The sequence below is a fragment of the Haematobia irritans genome, chromosome 3 (assembly GCF_050003625.1).
Source record: "Haematobia irritans isolate KBUSLIRL chromosome 3, ASM5000362v1, whole genome shotgun sequence".
NCBI lineage: Eukaryota > Metazoa > Arthropoda > Insecta > Diptera > Muscidae > Haematobia > Haematobia irritans.
The window spans coordinates 107,909,782-107,925,653 of record NC_134399.1 but is presented as its reverse complement, the minus strand read 5'-3'; positions in this window follow the sequence as shown (position 1 = coordinate 107,925,653).

Genomic DNA, 15,872 nt, shown 5'->3' with positions numbered 1-15,872 from the left:
AGTCACTACCTTCTTATAAGTCGATAGTCCGGCTCGTTTTTTGGCTCGATGCACGGTTGTAGACGATACACCCAGCTTATTTGCGGCATCTCGGAGAGAGAAGTTAGGGTTTCGCTTGAAACTACCGGCAACTCTCTTTGTCGTCTCAGCGGCTTCCGGTTTTCGATTTCCCCCCGATCCAGACTTCCTGGCTGTCGACAAACGTTCCCCAAACACTTTAATTACATTTGTAACGGTTGATTTGGCAACTTTTAGCGATTTTGCCAGCTTTGCGTGCGAGTAGCTCGGATTTTCGCGATGCGCGAGCAAAATTTTGATACGCTGATCTTCTTGCTTGGACGGCATTTTGACAACTGAAGAGTGAATTCCAAAATCAAAATAGGAGCAACATTCTACACACACACCTTCAAAATGAGGGGTGTTCAGGTTTTTTAAATTCAAAATTGAAAGAAATACGTCAAGTTTATATTGACCAAATTTTGACCGTATCACCCTTTAGTACACGAGATGAAAAGTTAATCCTATGGTGGAGAGTATAAAAAGTTTATGTGGAACCAAATATTTTGAATTTCCTTTAGGGATTTTGGTATTGATTCCGAGCAAAAGATGCTACTTCCTAAAAATAAAGACATTTTATAGAGAGCTATCTCATCGTATATCTATGCTCTATTAAATTAAAATTACACTCAAAAAAGTGAACCCAACATGGCATTAAAGCCAATTTAATTCTTTTTTAGTTCATGCACTCAAAAAAATAATTCTTTCCTCCCAAACGAAATTTTAGACAAACAAAGTTCGTTTCTCATTTGCTTTTCGCTGTAATGAAGTGTATTTGGAAGAAAAGTATATACTTTTTGTGATAAACGTTTATTCTTTTCCAGGATGTAAATACAATTTCATAAAGACTAGCTCAAAAAAAAAACATTATTTTCTTGCTAATTGCATTGTCCCTCACATCTTTCTCACATCCACGAGGATTTTTAGTTCTTAACACCTTTTCCTGTAATACCAACAATGTAGAAGAAATTATACGATTTTATAAATTTTTAAATTTTTTTTACCTTTCCCCTGGACGGAGAATCGAACCGCGGACCATGCACATTGTAAGCCAACACACTAACCACTGAGCTATGTACCTGTTATGGTCATCAATAGATAAATATCCATATAAGTTATATTTATATAGCATAGCTTGCGGCGCCCACGAACCGAATAAACAAAGTTTATTTAACAGAAACAAACATTTAGTTTGGCACCGTGGAGCAGTGGTAGCTACGTCCGACTCTCATGCCAAGGGTCGTGGGTTCGATCCCTGCTTCGGACAAAGTTTTTTTTTTTGCTTTTGTTTTTTTTACATATATTGCAGATATATTCGGAAGATTCCGAAAAAATGTTCAACATTACATTGTACTATATTAAATTTTGAACTGTAAAATGTGTCTTATTAAAGACCTAAAGTCAGAAAAGAACAGTGTTTGATATAAACGAAATGGACTGTGTTGTTATTTCAAAAATAACTTTTTTTATTGAAAAAATAAAAATTTTGTAACAAACGAATTTTTTTGGTGATAAAAGTTTAAAATTTTCGAAGCAATTCAAAAAACTCTAACAAAAGAAAAACGTTTTCGGTACACGTTTTCCAAACGTTTTTTTTCTTTGCGTGTGGAGTTATTATGTTTTTAAAAAAGTTTCCTTGATTTTAAGAATTTTTTACATACGTTTGTTATATGAGCAAGAAAGGAGGAATATTATACACAAATAAAGCATAAAGATTTACTAAATTTGTGTCTCCCACAAAGTTTTGTAAAATTTATACATTTTACCCATCTTGAACTTCGTACGGCACTAAAAACATGTTTGCAATTTTAAACTCCAATTTTTTGCTTCAAATTACGAAATTTACATTAACAAGTGAAAAAAATAAATTATTTTGTTAAATTTGTCGAAAAATATTGATTTATTTTTAGCTAATACATTACATTTTTCCCTATTATTCTTATATTTACTATAAATTTAATAAATAAGTAAATAAATTTATTTATTTTTGTACAATCTTCGTGAAATCTGCGTTTGTACTACAGTTTAGTTAACGTTTTACAAAATTAATATAAATTTTCTAAAATTGACCAAAATTTTTCTTTCTGGTGGGTTCACTGTTTTTGGAGTGTAAGATTTTAAGTGAAAGAGCTTTAAATTTGTTGACATTTTGTATCTTGACTACTTACAACAAAACGGTTCAAAAATAGGAATTTATTTCAACAAGCCGTATCTGCAAATTTTAAGTTGTCGTAAACACGCTTTTAAACGACTTTCATAGCACATGAAGAAAAAAGCTGAAAAAAAACAAATAAATTAAAATGTGTTTCCTAGAATCAAGTACGCAAACCCCAAATTTAAAAGAGAATTCTATCTTAATCAATACCAAAATCATTAAAGTAAAGACAACATCTTTGAAACCGACCATGTTTTTTGTCCAGTGTGGGAAAGTGTGTCTGTCGAATCCTTTGTTCATACGAGTGTCTGTCAGAGAAAAGCTAAAACATTTTAAGTTGACTAAAGTAAAAGAAACTTTATTTATTAAATTTTCAATTATCTCAAGTTAATGTACTACCTTACTTTCTACGTCTACATCAAGATGTAAATAAGGTGCTACAATAATTGTTAGTTTCTTTAATTTAAAAAACAATAATTCTTTCCTTCCAAACGAAATTTTAGACAAACAAAGTTCGTTTCTCATTTGCTTTTCGCTGTAAGGAAGTGTATTTGGAAGAAAAGTATATACTTTTGTAATAAACGTTTATTCTTTTCCAGGATGTAAAAACAATTTCATAAAGACAAACTCAAAAAACACATTGTTTTCTTGCTAATTGCATTTTCCCTCACATCTTTCTCACATCCACGAGATTTTTTAGTTCTTACCACCTTTTCCTGTAATACCAACAATGTAGAAGAAATTATACAATTTTATAAATTTAATTTTTTTTTTACCTTTCGGCTGGACGGAGAATCGAACCGCGGACCATGCACTTTGTAAGCCAACACACTAACCACTGAGCTATGTACCTGTTATGATCATCAATAGATAAATATCCATATAAGTTATATTTATATAGCATAGCTTGCGGCGCCCATGAACCGAATAAACAAAGTTTATTTAACAGAAACAAACATTTAGTTTGGCACCGTGGAGCAGTGGTTGCTACGTCCGACTTTCATGCCAAGGGTTGTGGGTTCGATCCCTGCTTCGGCCAAAGTTTTTTTTTTTACATATATTCCAGATATGTTCGGAAGATTCCGAAAAAAATGTTCAACATTACATTGTAGTATACTAAATTTTGAACTGTAAAATGTGTCTTATTAAAGACCTAAAGTCAGAAAAGAACAGTGTTTGATATAAACGAAATGGACTGTGTTGTTGTTTCAAAAATAACTTTTTTTTATTGAAAAAATAAAAATTTTGTAACAAACGAATTTTTTTGGTGATAAAAGTTTAAAATTTTCGAAGCAATTCAAAAAACTCTAACAATAGAAAAACGTTTTCGGTACACGTTTTCCAAACGTTTTTTTTCATTGCGTGCAGTTGCATACACGGTAGTTGTTAGAACTCAACCTCACATCGTAGATTTTTTACTGTTTGGTAGATTCTTGATGTTTTGGTAGATTTTGCATGCATATTCTCTGGTTTCACAAATTTTCTTTAGAAATAAAATTTTGACAAATTTTTCTATAAAATTTTGACAGTAATAAAATGTTGACAAAATTTTTTATAGAAATAAAATTTTTTATAGAAATATGCTGGCAAATTTGTTTAGGCAGTCGCTGACTATCAAACCTTTTTTCGGAAGGTTCAAGTGTAGTTCACTTTGGGTTGAGTGAATTACTCGAATTTATTCTGATAATTGGTTGATAGTTTTGCTGCAAGTAGAGAATGCTGATGAGGAATGTGGTAATTCCGAAACAGCTGTACATCCAACCATCTTGCAGTCTATAGGACTTTGCCCAAATAAATTTGACAAGCATACTTTTCCTCTGTTGGTTAAGCTACACTTGTAGTTTAGTCAATGCATGGTTTTAAGCTGAAATCAAGAACAACACTAATGAAATAAAATTTTGACAAAATTTTCTATAGAAATAAAATATTGACAAAATTTTCTATAGAAATAAAATTAAAAAAAAAAATTATAGAAATATTTTTTTTTTATAGAAATAACATTTTGAGAAAAATTTCTATAGAAATAAATTTTTGACAATATTTTCTATAGAAATAAAATATTGAAAAAATATTCTATAGAAATAAAATTTTGAGAACATTTTCTAAGAAATAAAATTTTGCAAAATAAGATTTCTCGATTTTGTTTTTTGGGCTCGAGTGGCAAGCGTGGCGACATATTGCTGCTTTACACTTTTATTTATCAGTAGAACTACTAATATGTATATATTTACTGAAAATATGTATGTCTTTAAATATCTCTCTTTAAACCGCTTATTCGATATTTTCAAAACAATATTTTATTTGAAAGTAGCTCAGAATAAAATAAACAATCGTAAACAAAAGACAACTTTCAATCTTAGCTAGCGTTGGTTTTATGATTTATTTTTATCTTTACTCTATACAAGCAGTCATGCATTCATCCAACCATTTAGTCATTCATAAGATCATTCATACACATATCATATCTGATAGGGCTGTTAGATATGTAGCTCTTATACTCAGTTCTTGAATTGTTTTCATATACGATTAACATTTTATGGGGAAATTTTTAAAATGAAAAAAATATAAAATAGCGTTGGTTGGCTTGAGATGGCAGTGTCGATTATAACTGTCACAAAATCATCAAAGCGCATAAAAGAACCTACAGTCGCTCTAATGTGAAATACATTTGTAAGACAATGATAGGAAAAGTCAATCATAATAAGCCTATGGTGTAGTATTGTCTTTTTTTAGATTTTTAAAAAGAAACTCGTAAATTAAATATTGATATTCTTAAAAATATATATCAGGTTTAACAAAAATTGTATTATAACTATAAATTCCAAAAAATAGGTTACCAGGTTAAAAATGAATAAATTTTACGTTTCTGATAGTTAATAACGTCTTATAACCTGGAACTGAAGAGTTTTAATATAAACAAGTATATACAATATATAGAATTTCAGGTGGATTTTAAAATACATTCTCTGGTAACGCAAACAGTCGTAAACAAAAGACAACTTTAAAGTTAAAGTAACGTTAAAGTAAATTTCATAATTTGAAGGAAAAAATTGGATTATAAAATTGCAAACATGCACGCTCACAAAAAATCGCTTCTGTAACATATACTCCCAAACATATTTTGCTTCAAGCATATACATTTTTGGGTATTTCCCAAACATTTATATGTTTGATCTCTTCCAATATATAATATGTTTGAAAGCATATTGGTCTAAACAATATATGTTTGGGTAGTCTAAGTTCCAAACATTTTGTATTTTTGCATCCAAATTCAATAATGTATTCTTCCAAAAAACAATATGTTATTATGTGAACATATAATATGTTTGGAAGCATTTTGCACCCAAAAATATTATATGCTTAAAAAAAATTCTCCCAAACAATATTGTGCTCAAAATTTTACTTATTTATTTATATATTTACAATCATAATGAATTATGAAAATAAACAGGTAATATAGGTGCTAACAACATAGGTTTTCGACCTGAATGCTCAAAATTTTGTTTCTGCCTAATTGTATATTCCCCCACATCTTTCTCACTTCCACGAGATTTTTTAGTTCTTAGCACTTTTTTCTGTGATACAAACATTGTAGAAGAAATTATTCAATTTTATTTTTTTTTATTTTTTAATTTTACCTTTTGCCGGACGGGTATTCGAACAGCGGACCACACAGTTTGTAAGGATCAAAGAAGTAAAGGGTGATTCTTTTGAGGTTAGGATTTTCATGCATTAGTATTTGACAGATCACGTGGGATTTCAGACATGGTGTCAAAGAGAAAGATGCTCAGTATGCTTTGACATTTCATCATGAATAGACTTACTAACGAGCAACGCTTGCAAATCATTGAATTTTATTACCAAAATCAGTGGCAGAAAATCCGCTTTTTTATCGACAAATTTTGTTCAGCGATGAGGCTCATTTCTGGTTGAATGGCTACGTAAATAAGCAAAATTGCCGCATTTGGAGTGAAGAGCAACCAGAAGCCGTTCAAGAACTGCCCATGCATCCCGAAAAATGCACTGTTTGGTGTGGTTTGTACGCTGGTGGAATCATTGGACCGTATTTTTTCAAAGATGCTGTTGGACGCAACGTTACGGTGAATGGCGATCGCTATCGTTCGATGCTAACAAACTTTTTGTTGCCAAAAATGGAAGAACTGAACTTGGTTGACATGTGGTTTCAACAAGATGGCGCTACATGCCACACAGCTCGCGATTCTATGGCCATTTTGAGGGAAAACTTCGGAGAACAATTCATCTCAAGAAATGGACCGGTAAGTTGGCCACCAAGATCATGCGATTTGACGCCTTTAGACTATTTTTTGTGGGGCTACGTCAAGTCTAAAGTCTACAGAAATAAGCCAGCAACTATTCCAGCTTTGGAAGACAACATTTCCGAAGAAATTCGGGCTATTCCGGCCGAAATGCTCGAAAAAGTTGCCCAAAATTGGACTTTCCGAATGGACCACCTAAGACGCAGCCGCGGTCAACATTTAAATGAAATTATCTTCAAAAAGTAAATGTCATGGACCAATCTAACGTTTCAAATAAAGAACCGATGAGATTTTGCAAATTTTATGCGTTTTTTTAAAAAAAAAAGTTATCAAGCTCTTAACAAATCACCCTTTAGCAGATCAATTGCCCAAGGAAAAATAAAATGTTAATTTTGTAATAACAAGCAACAACCACCAACTTAATTCAATATCGCTCCCTGTTAAATAGCGCTCCAAGCTACTAAACACATATATGTTTATAGGCTATTTCTAAATTAATATATGTTTGCATCCAAGCATATTATATTTACAAACATTTTATGTCCCAAACATAATATGTTCTAACATATTAACATATATGTCCCAAACATGTTATGCTAGTTTATGAACATTATATGCTTGCACTCAAAAATATTGTGTTTAAAAATTTGTGTTCCAAACATATAATGTTTATAGCCAAACATATGAAAAACAGCCTTTTTCATCCGTGTGGTTTTAGTGCCATACGAAGTTCAAGATGGGTAACATTTATAAATTTTACGAAATTTTGAACCATTTTGTGGGAGACACAAATTTAGTAAATATTTATGATTTATTTGTGTATAATATTCCTCCTTTCTTGCTCATATAACTAACGTATGTAAAAAATTGTTAAAGTCAAGGAAACTTTTTTAAAAACATAATAACTCCATGAACTAAAATAGAATTAAATTGGCTTCAATGCCTGAAAACACTGAAAAAATATTTACGTGATATTAAAGATTAAGCAACCTAAATTTAAGGATGCGAAATTTACAAAATATTAAGGTAAAATTTCTTTAAAATTTTAATTAAAATAAAGTTTATTATGTTTGCTTCAAATTTTTTATACCCACCACCATAGAATGGTGACGGGGGTATAATAAGTTTGTCATTCCGTTTGTAACACATCGAAATATCGATTTCCGACTATATAAAGTATATATATTCTTGATCAGAGAGAAATTCTAAGACGATATAACGATGTCCGTCTGTCCGTCTTTCTGTCTGTTGTAATCACGCTACAGTCTTCAATAATGAAGCAATCGTGCTGAAATTTTGCACAAACTCGTCTTTTGTCTGCAGGCAGGTCAAGTTCGAAGATGGGCTATATCGGTCCAGGTTTTTATATAGTCCCCATACAAACCGACCTCCCGATATGGGGACTTGGGCTTATAGAAATCGTAGTTTTTATCCAATTTCCCTGAAATTTGAAATCTAGAGGTATTTTATGACCATAAAGAGGTGTTTTGGTATAGCCCCCATATAGACCGATCTCCCGATTTTACTTCTTGGGCTTATAGAAACCGCAGTTTTTATTCAATTTACGTGAAATGGGAAATCTAGAGGTATTGTAGGACCACAAATACGTGTGCCAAAAATTGTGAGTATCGGTCCATATTTTGGTATAGCCCCCATATAGACCGATCTCCCGATTTTACTTCTTGGGCTTATAGAAACCGCAGTTTTTATTCAATTTACCCAAAATTGGAAATCTAGAGGTATTGTAGGACCAAAAGTACGTGTGCCAAAAATTGTGAGTATCGGTCCATGTTTTGGTATGGTCCCCATACAAAACGACCTCCCGATTTGGGGTCTTGGCTTATAAAGGGTGATTTGTTAAGAGCTTGATAACTTTTTTTTAAAAAAAAACGCATAAAATTTGCAAAATCTCATCGGTTCTTTATTTGAAACGTTAGATTGGTCCATGACATTTACTTTTTGAAGATAATTTCATTTAAATGTTGACCGCGGCTGCGTCTTAGGTGGTCCATTCGGAAAGTCCAATTTTGGGCAACTTTTTCGAGCATTTCGGCCGGAATAGCCCGAATTTCTTCGGAAATGTTGTCTTCCAAAGCTGGAATAGTTGCTGGCTTATTTCTGTAGACTTTAGACTTGCAGTAGCCCCACAAAAAATAGTCTAAAGGCGTCAAATCGCATGATCTTGGTGGCCAACTTACCGGTCCATTTCTTGAGATGAATTGTTCTCCGAAGTTTTCCCTCAAAATGGCCATAGAATCGCGAGCTGTGTGGCATGTAGCGCCATCTTGTTGAAACCACATGTCAACCAAGTTCAGTTCTTCCATTTTTGGCAACAAAAAGTTTGTTAGCATCGAACGATAGCGATCGCCATTCACCGTAACGTTGCGTCCAACAGCATCTTTGAAAAAATACGGTCCAATGATTCCACCAGCGTACAAACCACACCAAACAGTGCATTTTTCGGGATGCATGGGCAGTTCTTGGACGGCTTCTGGTTGCTCTTCACTCCAAATGCGGCAATTTTGCTTATTTACGTAGCCATTCAACCAGAAATGAGCCTCATCGCTGAACAAAATTTGTCGATAAAAAAGCGGATTTTCTGCCAACTTTTCTAGGGCCCATTCACTGAAAATTCGACGTTGTGGCTCGTTAGTAAGTCTATTCATGATGAAATGTCAAAGCATACTGAGCATCTTTCTCTTTGACACCATGTCTGAAATCCCACGTGATCTGTCAAATACTAATGCATGAAAATCCTAACCTCAAAAGAATCACCCTTTAGAAACCGTAGTTTTTATCCAATTTGTCTGAAATTGAAAATCTAGAGATATTTTAGGACCATAAAGAGGTGTGCCGAAAATGGTGAGTATCGGTCCATATTTTGGTATAGCCCATATAGACCGATTTCCCGATTTTACTTCTTGGGCTTCTAGAATCCGAAGTTTTTATCCTATTTGCCTATTTTTCGGGTCATAAAGAGGTGTGCCGAAAACGGTGAGTATCGGTCCATATTTTAGTATAGCCCCCATAAGAATGATCTCCAGATTTATCTCCTTGGGTTTCTAGAAACCGTAGTTTTTATCTGATTTGCCTGAAATTGTAAATATTTTGGTATTTTAGGCTCACAAAAACGTGTATCGGATTAAGTTTTTATCGGTCCATTTTGGTAATGCCTCCATATAGACCGACTTCACTTCTTGAGGGTGTAGAAGGCGCACTGATCATGAAAATTTCTTGAAACTCAATGTAAAATTTCCAGATTTTACTTCTACAGATTTAAGATTTCAAATCAAGACGTTATTTTATAATTTTCTTGAACACTTATAAGAGATGTAAATGATTCCTCTAAAACTCAAACAAAAATGGTTCTTATAAACCCAGAATCTGACATAGTCCTCATAGGTGAAATCTGTAAATTTATCTTCGGGAAGTGTCCTCAAGTCCTCAAGCCCTCCTGAAATTTCAAAGGAAACCCTAATATTTGGTTCATGGTGGTGGGTATTTAAGATTCGGCCCGGCCGAACTTAGTGCTGTATATACTTGTTTTTCATTAAATTTAGGACACACATTTTGTAAATTTGCGTCCCTCCGTTAAAGTCCCATGTCTTTGAATTAAGGCTAATGTTCCTTAAAGTAAAGAAACACATTTTTGATTTAAAGAAATTGTCCTTAAATTCACTGAAATATTGAAACTTTAGATTTAAGATAAAAACGCTTCAAATATAGGCTAAGACTTATTTTGAGGATTTAGCGTCTTTGGATTAAAGTTTTTTTGGAATTAACAAAACAATTTTTACTTTGAAGTATACGTTATAATTTGGATTTTTAAATTGGTATTTGTTTGTACGTGAGTACCCTTATTAACATAATAAACCGCGAAAATAGAATGAAAATTTGATAAATGAGATCTGTATCCTAATTTTAATTTTAGTGGTCCTAGATTTAAAGCCAAATAGGTCGCTAAAAAAATCTTTATTTTAAAGAAGCCACATCTTTGGCTTAGAATCAATGCCAAAATCCTTAAGGGAAGGTCAAAATCTTTGGATCCAAGTAAACTTTTTTTGAGTGTAGATATATGGTGAGATAGCTCTCTACAAGATATTATTTTTAGAAAGTAGCATCTTTGGCTCGAAATCAATACCAAAATCCCTAAAGGAAAGTCAAAATATTTGGTTCCACGTAAACTTTTTGTACTCTCCACCATAGGATTAACTTTTCATCTCGTGTACAATACATCGAAATATTGGTCTCGTACCTACGGTTGCCACGGTTGGTAGAATTCTACACAAAATGATAAATTTTTTACTGTTTGGTAGAATTCTTTATGTTTTGCTAGATTTAGCAAAATATACCTCTCTTCCCAAGAAATACATCAATTTTCTATAGAAATAAAAATTTTACAAATTTTTCTATAGAAACAAAATGTTGATCACATATAGAAAAAATTTCGAAATTTTGAAAATAGAATAGAAATTTAGAAAAAATATAGAAATAAAATTTTGACAAAATTTTCTATAGATAAAACTTTTTAACAAAATCTTCTATAAAAATAAAATGTTGGCAAACATTTCTATAGAAATAACATTTTAACAAAATTTTCTAGAGAAATTAAATTTTGACAAAATTTACTATAGAAATAAAATTTTGATAAAATTTTCTGGAGATATAAAATTTTGACAAAATTTTCTAGAGAAATAAAATTTTGACAAAATTTACTATAGAAATAAAATTTTGACAAAATTTTCTGTAGATATAAAATTTTGACAAAATTTTCTAGAGAAATAAAAGTTTGACAAAATAAAAATTTTGACAAAATTTTCTGTAGATATAAAATTTTGACAAAATTTTCTATAGATATAAAATTTTGACAAAATTTTCTATAGAAATAAAATTTTAACAAAATTTTCTAGAGAAATAAAATTTTGACAAAATTGAAATAAAATTTTGACAAAATTTTCTGTAGATATAAAATTTTGACAAAATTTTCTAGAGAAATAAAAGTTTGACAAAATAAAAATTTTGACAAAATTTTCTGTAGATATAAAATTTTGACAAAATTTTCTATAGATATAAAATTTTGACAAAATTTTCTATAGAAATAAAATTTTAACAAAATTTTCTATAGAAATTAAATTTTGAAAAAATTTTCTTGAGAAATAAAATTTTGAAAAATTTTCTTGAGAAATAAAATTTTGACTAAATTTCTTTAGATATAAAATTTTGACAAAATTTTCTATAGATATAAAATGTTGACAAAATTTTCTATAGATATAAAATTTTGACAAAATTTCTTTAGATATAAAATTTTGACAAAATTTTCTATAGATATAAAATGTTGACAAAATTTTCTACAGAAATAAAATGATGAAAAAAATTTTCTATAGAAATAAAAATTTGACAAAATTTTCTATAGGAATAAAATTTTAACAAAATTTTCTATACCAATAAAAGTTTGATAAAATTGTCTATAGACATAAAATGTTGACAAAATCTTCAATAGAATTTTCTGTAGAAATAAATTGTTGTAGAAAAGAAAAATTTTAGCAAATTTTTTATATAAATTTTCTATGAAACTGAAATTTTGGTCAAAATTTTCTATAGAAATAAAATTTTGTTCAAAATTTTCTATAGAAATAACATTTTGGCCAAATTTTCTATAGAAATAAAACTTTGACAAAAATTTCTATGTAAATAAAATTCGAGAAAATGTTCTATAGAAATAAAATTTTGGTCAAAATTTTCTATATACATACAATTTTAACAAAATTTCTATAGATATAAAATTTCGACAAAATTTCTATAGTAATAAAATGTTGGCAAAATTTTCTATATACATACAATTTTAACAACATTTCAATAGATATGAAATAAATTGTCTATTAGGTTTCGGTTAGATGGCAGCCCGATATATCAGGCTCACTTAGACTATTCAGTCCAGTGTGATACCACATTGGTGAACATCTCTCGGATCACTGAGTGCTGCCCGATTCCATGTTAGGCTCAAAGAAAAGGGACCTCCTTTTTATAGCCGAGTCCGAACGGCGTTCCACATTGCAGTGAAGCTTTGAAACCCTCAGAAATGCATTACTGAGGTGGGATAATCCACCGCTGGAAAACTATTTGGTGTTCGGCCGAAGCAGGAATCGACCCCACGACCTTGTGTATGCAAGGCGGACATGCTAACCATTGCACCACGGTGTCTATAGATATACAATTTTGAAAAAATTTTCTATAGAAATAAAATTTAGACAAAATTTTCTAAAGAAATACAATTTGTTCAAAATTTTCTATATAAATAAATTTTGACATTTTTTTCTGTATAAAAGAAAATTTTCTATATAAATATAATTTTAACTAAATTTTCTATAAAGTCAATATCTTAAAAAAATGTTAATTTTTGTTTTAGGCCATACTATCATAGTCTCTCTTTTTCTGCCTTTTGTACTAACTTTCTATGAATACTCTAAAAAATATTTAAAACTTTTACACACATTTACAATTCAACGGATGATAACGATAAAAAATTCAACGGATGATAAAAAAATAATAAATAAAATTCTAAAATAAAATAATAAAACATTTCTTTTCAAGAAACTCTTTATTTGCATAATAACCACAAAAATTGATAAATAATATTTTTTTTTAGATTTTTCGTAAAATTTTCTTCAAATTGTGTTAGATTAAGGTTGGCTCGGGTGGCAACCGTGGTTACATATGATCATAAGCATAGTAAGGCCTCTGGGGAAGGGCTTAGCCGCCTCCAGAAAAAAATTTAACTCCCCCTAGAATTTGAAAACCTGTGTATGATTTTCCATTATATATTGTTACTATAGTATAGATAGAGGGGCTACAGCACCCCTGGTTAAAGTTGATACGGCAATGGGAATGACAAAGGCATAGTGACTGAAATTAACCATTCATTTTTTATCTGTGTACTCGCCTACATCTTAATATGATAATGAAAATAAAATCATAGACAAAGTAAAGAGTTCATTCATTGATAAAAGACAATTCATGCATGGAATGCTATGCAATTTCATTGGAATCCACTTGAGTTAATTCAATTGTTGAACTTTTAACCATCGCTCATGTAGTTTTATCCCAAGCAATACTGTTTCAATCATGTTTATATGTGAATGTGAGCATGGATAATTTGTAAAAACATAGTTTTTTTTTTGCAAATATTCAATACATTTCACTAAGGCTGGCAGACATTGTATGTTAATCCCATAAACAACTTTCAAACACAAATTGATATGTTAAATTAATGAAAAATTATTTAAAACGAGAAATCAGCTCAATGACCTCTATTATATTAAATTGCAAAATAGATAACCCATTTCACAATTGTCACAAATACATACACATTTGAATAAATGGATACTGGCGAAAATTCCGCAGAGAAGAAACTTCTCTTTTATAAATAAGTGCTACCCGATTCCTTGTTTAGCTGAATGACAAGGGAGCAGAGTCCGAACGGCATATTGCATTCCGGGGAAACCATTTAGAGCTTTGTCACAAGCATTACTGAGACGGGGTACTCCAGCGCTTTTTTGGTGTTTACTCGAAACTGGAAGTGCTATAAAATCGGTTAATATCGTAAACGCTGGGGTCATAAACATGCAACTTCATAAAATTTGATCTTCGACGTCCACAGTAAGTCAATCGGCTATATTTTTTCTAGCCACATCAGAAATGGTTCAGCGACTAAACCCAAATTCAATGAAATCCATACAGTGAATTCCAAAAGATCTGAAAGTATCCCATGAATGTATGAAACGCAACAGTGCGACGGTTTTTTATTTTTTATTTGTTGGTGGACTGGTAGAGTTTTTAACGTTTTCGAAGATTTTGCAAAATATTCCTCTTCTAAGAGCTAATTCATAAATCGAAAAAAAAAACTTACAAAATTTTCTATAGAAATAACATTTTGACAAAATCTTCTATAGAAATAAAATTTTGACAAAATTTCTATAGAAATAAAATTTTGACAAAATTTTGTATAGAAATAAAATTTTGACAAAATCTCCTATTGAAATAAAATTTTGACAAAATTACCATAGAAATAACATTTTAACAAAATGTTCTATAAAAATAAAATTTTGACAAAATTTTCTATATAAATAAAATTTTGACACAATTTTCTATGTAAATGAAATTTTGACAAAATTTTCTATAGAAATAAAATTTTGACAATGTTTTCTATAGAAATAAAATTTTGAAAATATTTTCTATAGAAATAAAATTTTGAGAATATTTTCTATAGAAATAAAAATTTCCATTCTTTTTGTTTTGTTATTGCTGGTTTTGTTCTTTAAGCATTGTTGTTGTTTTTTTATTTCAGCTTAAAACCATACATTGACTAAGCTACAAGTGTAGCTTAACCAACAGAGGAAAAGAAATTTTGACAAAAATTTCTAAAGAGATAAAATTTATGGCAAAATTTTCTGTAGAAATAAAATTTTGGCAAAATCTTCTATAGAAATAAAATCTTGACAAAATTTTCTAAAGAGATACAATTTTGACAAAATTTTCTATAGAAATTAAATTTTGACAAAATCTTCTATAGAAATAAAATCTTGACAAAATTGCCTATTGAAATAAAATTTTGACAAAATTTCCTATTGAAATAAAATTTTAACAAAAATTCTATAGAAATAAAATTTTGAAAACATTTTCCATAGAAATAAAATTTTGACACAATATTCTATAGAAATACAATTTTGACAAAATTTTCTATAGAAATAAAATTTTGACAATATTTTCTATAGAAATAAAATCTTGACAAAATCTTCTATAGAAATAAAATTTTGACAACATTTTCTATAGAAATAAAATTTTGGAAAAATCTTCTATAGAAATAAAATCTTGACAAAATTTCCTATTGAAATAAAATTTTGACAAAATTTCTATAGAAATAAAATTTTGACAAAATTTTCCATAGAAATAAAATTTTGACACAATATTCTATAGAAATAAAATTTTGACAAAATTTTCTATAGAAATAAAATTTTGACAATATTTTCTATAGAAATAAAATCTTCTAAAATTTTGACAAATATTTCTATAGAAATAAAATTTTGACAAAATATTCTATAGAAATAAAATTTTGACAAACTTTTCTATAGAAAAAAAATTTTGACAAAATTTCATATTGAAATAAAATTTTGACAAAATTTCGATAGAAATAAACTTTTGACAAACTTTTCTATAGAAATAAAATTTTGACAAAATTTCATATTGAAATAAAATTTTGACACAATTTCTATAGAAATAAAATTTTGACAAAATTTTCTATAGAAATAAAATTTTGACACAAGATTCTATAGAAATAAAATTTTGACAAAATTTTCTAAAGAGATAAAATTTTGACAACATTTTCT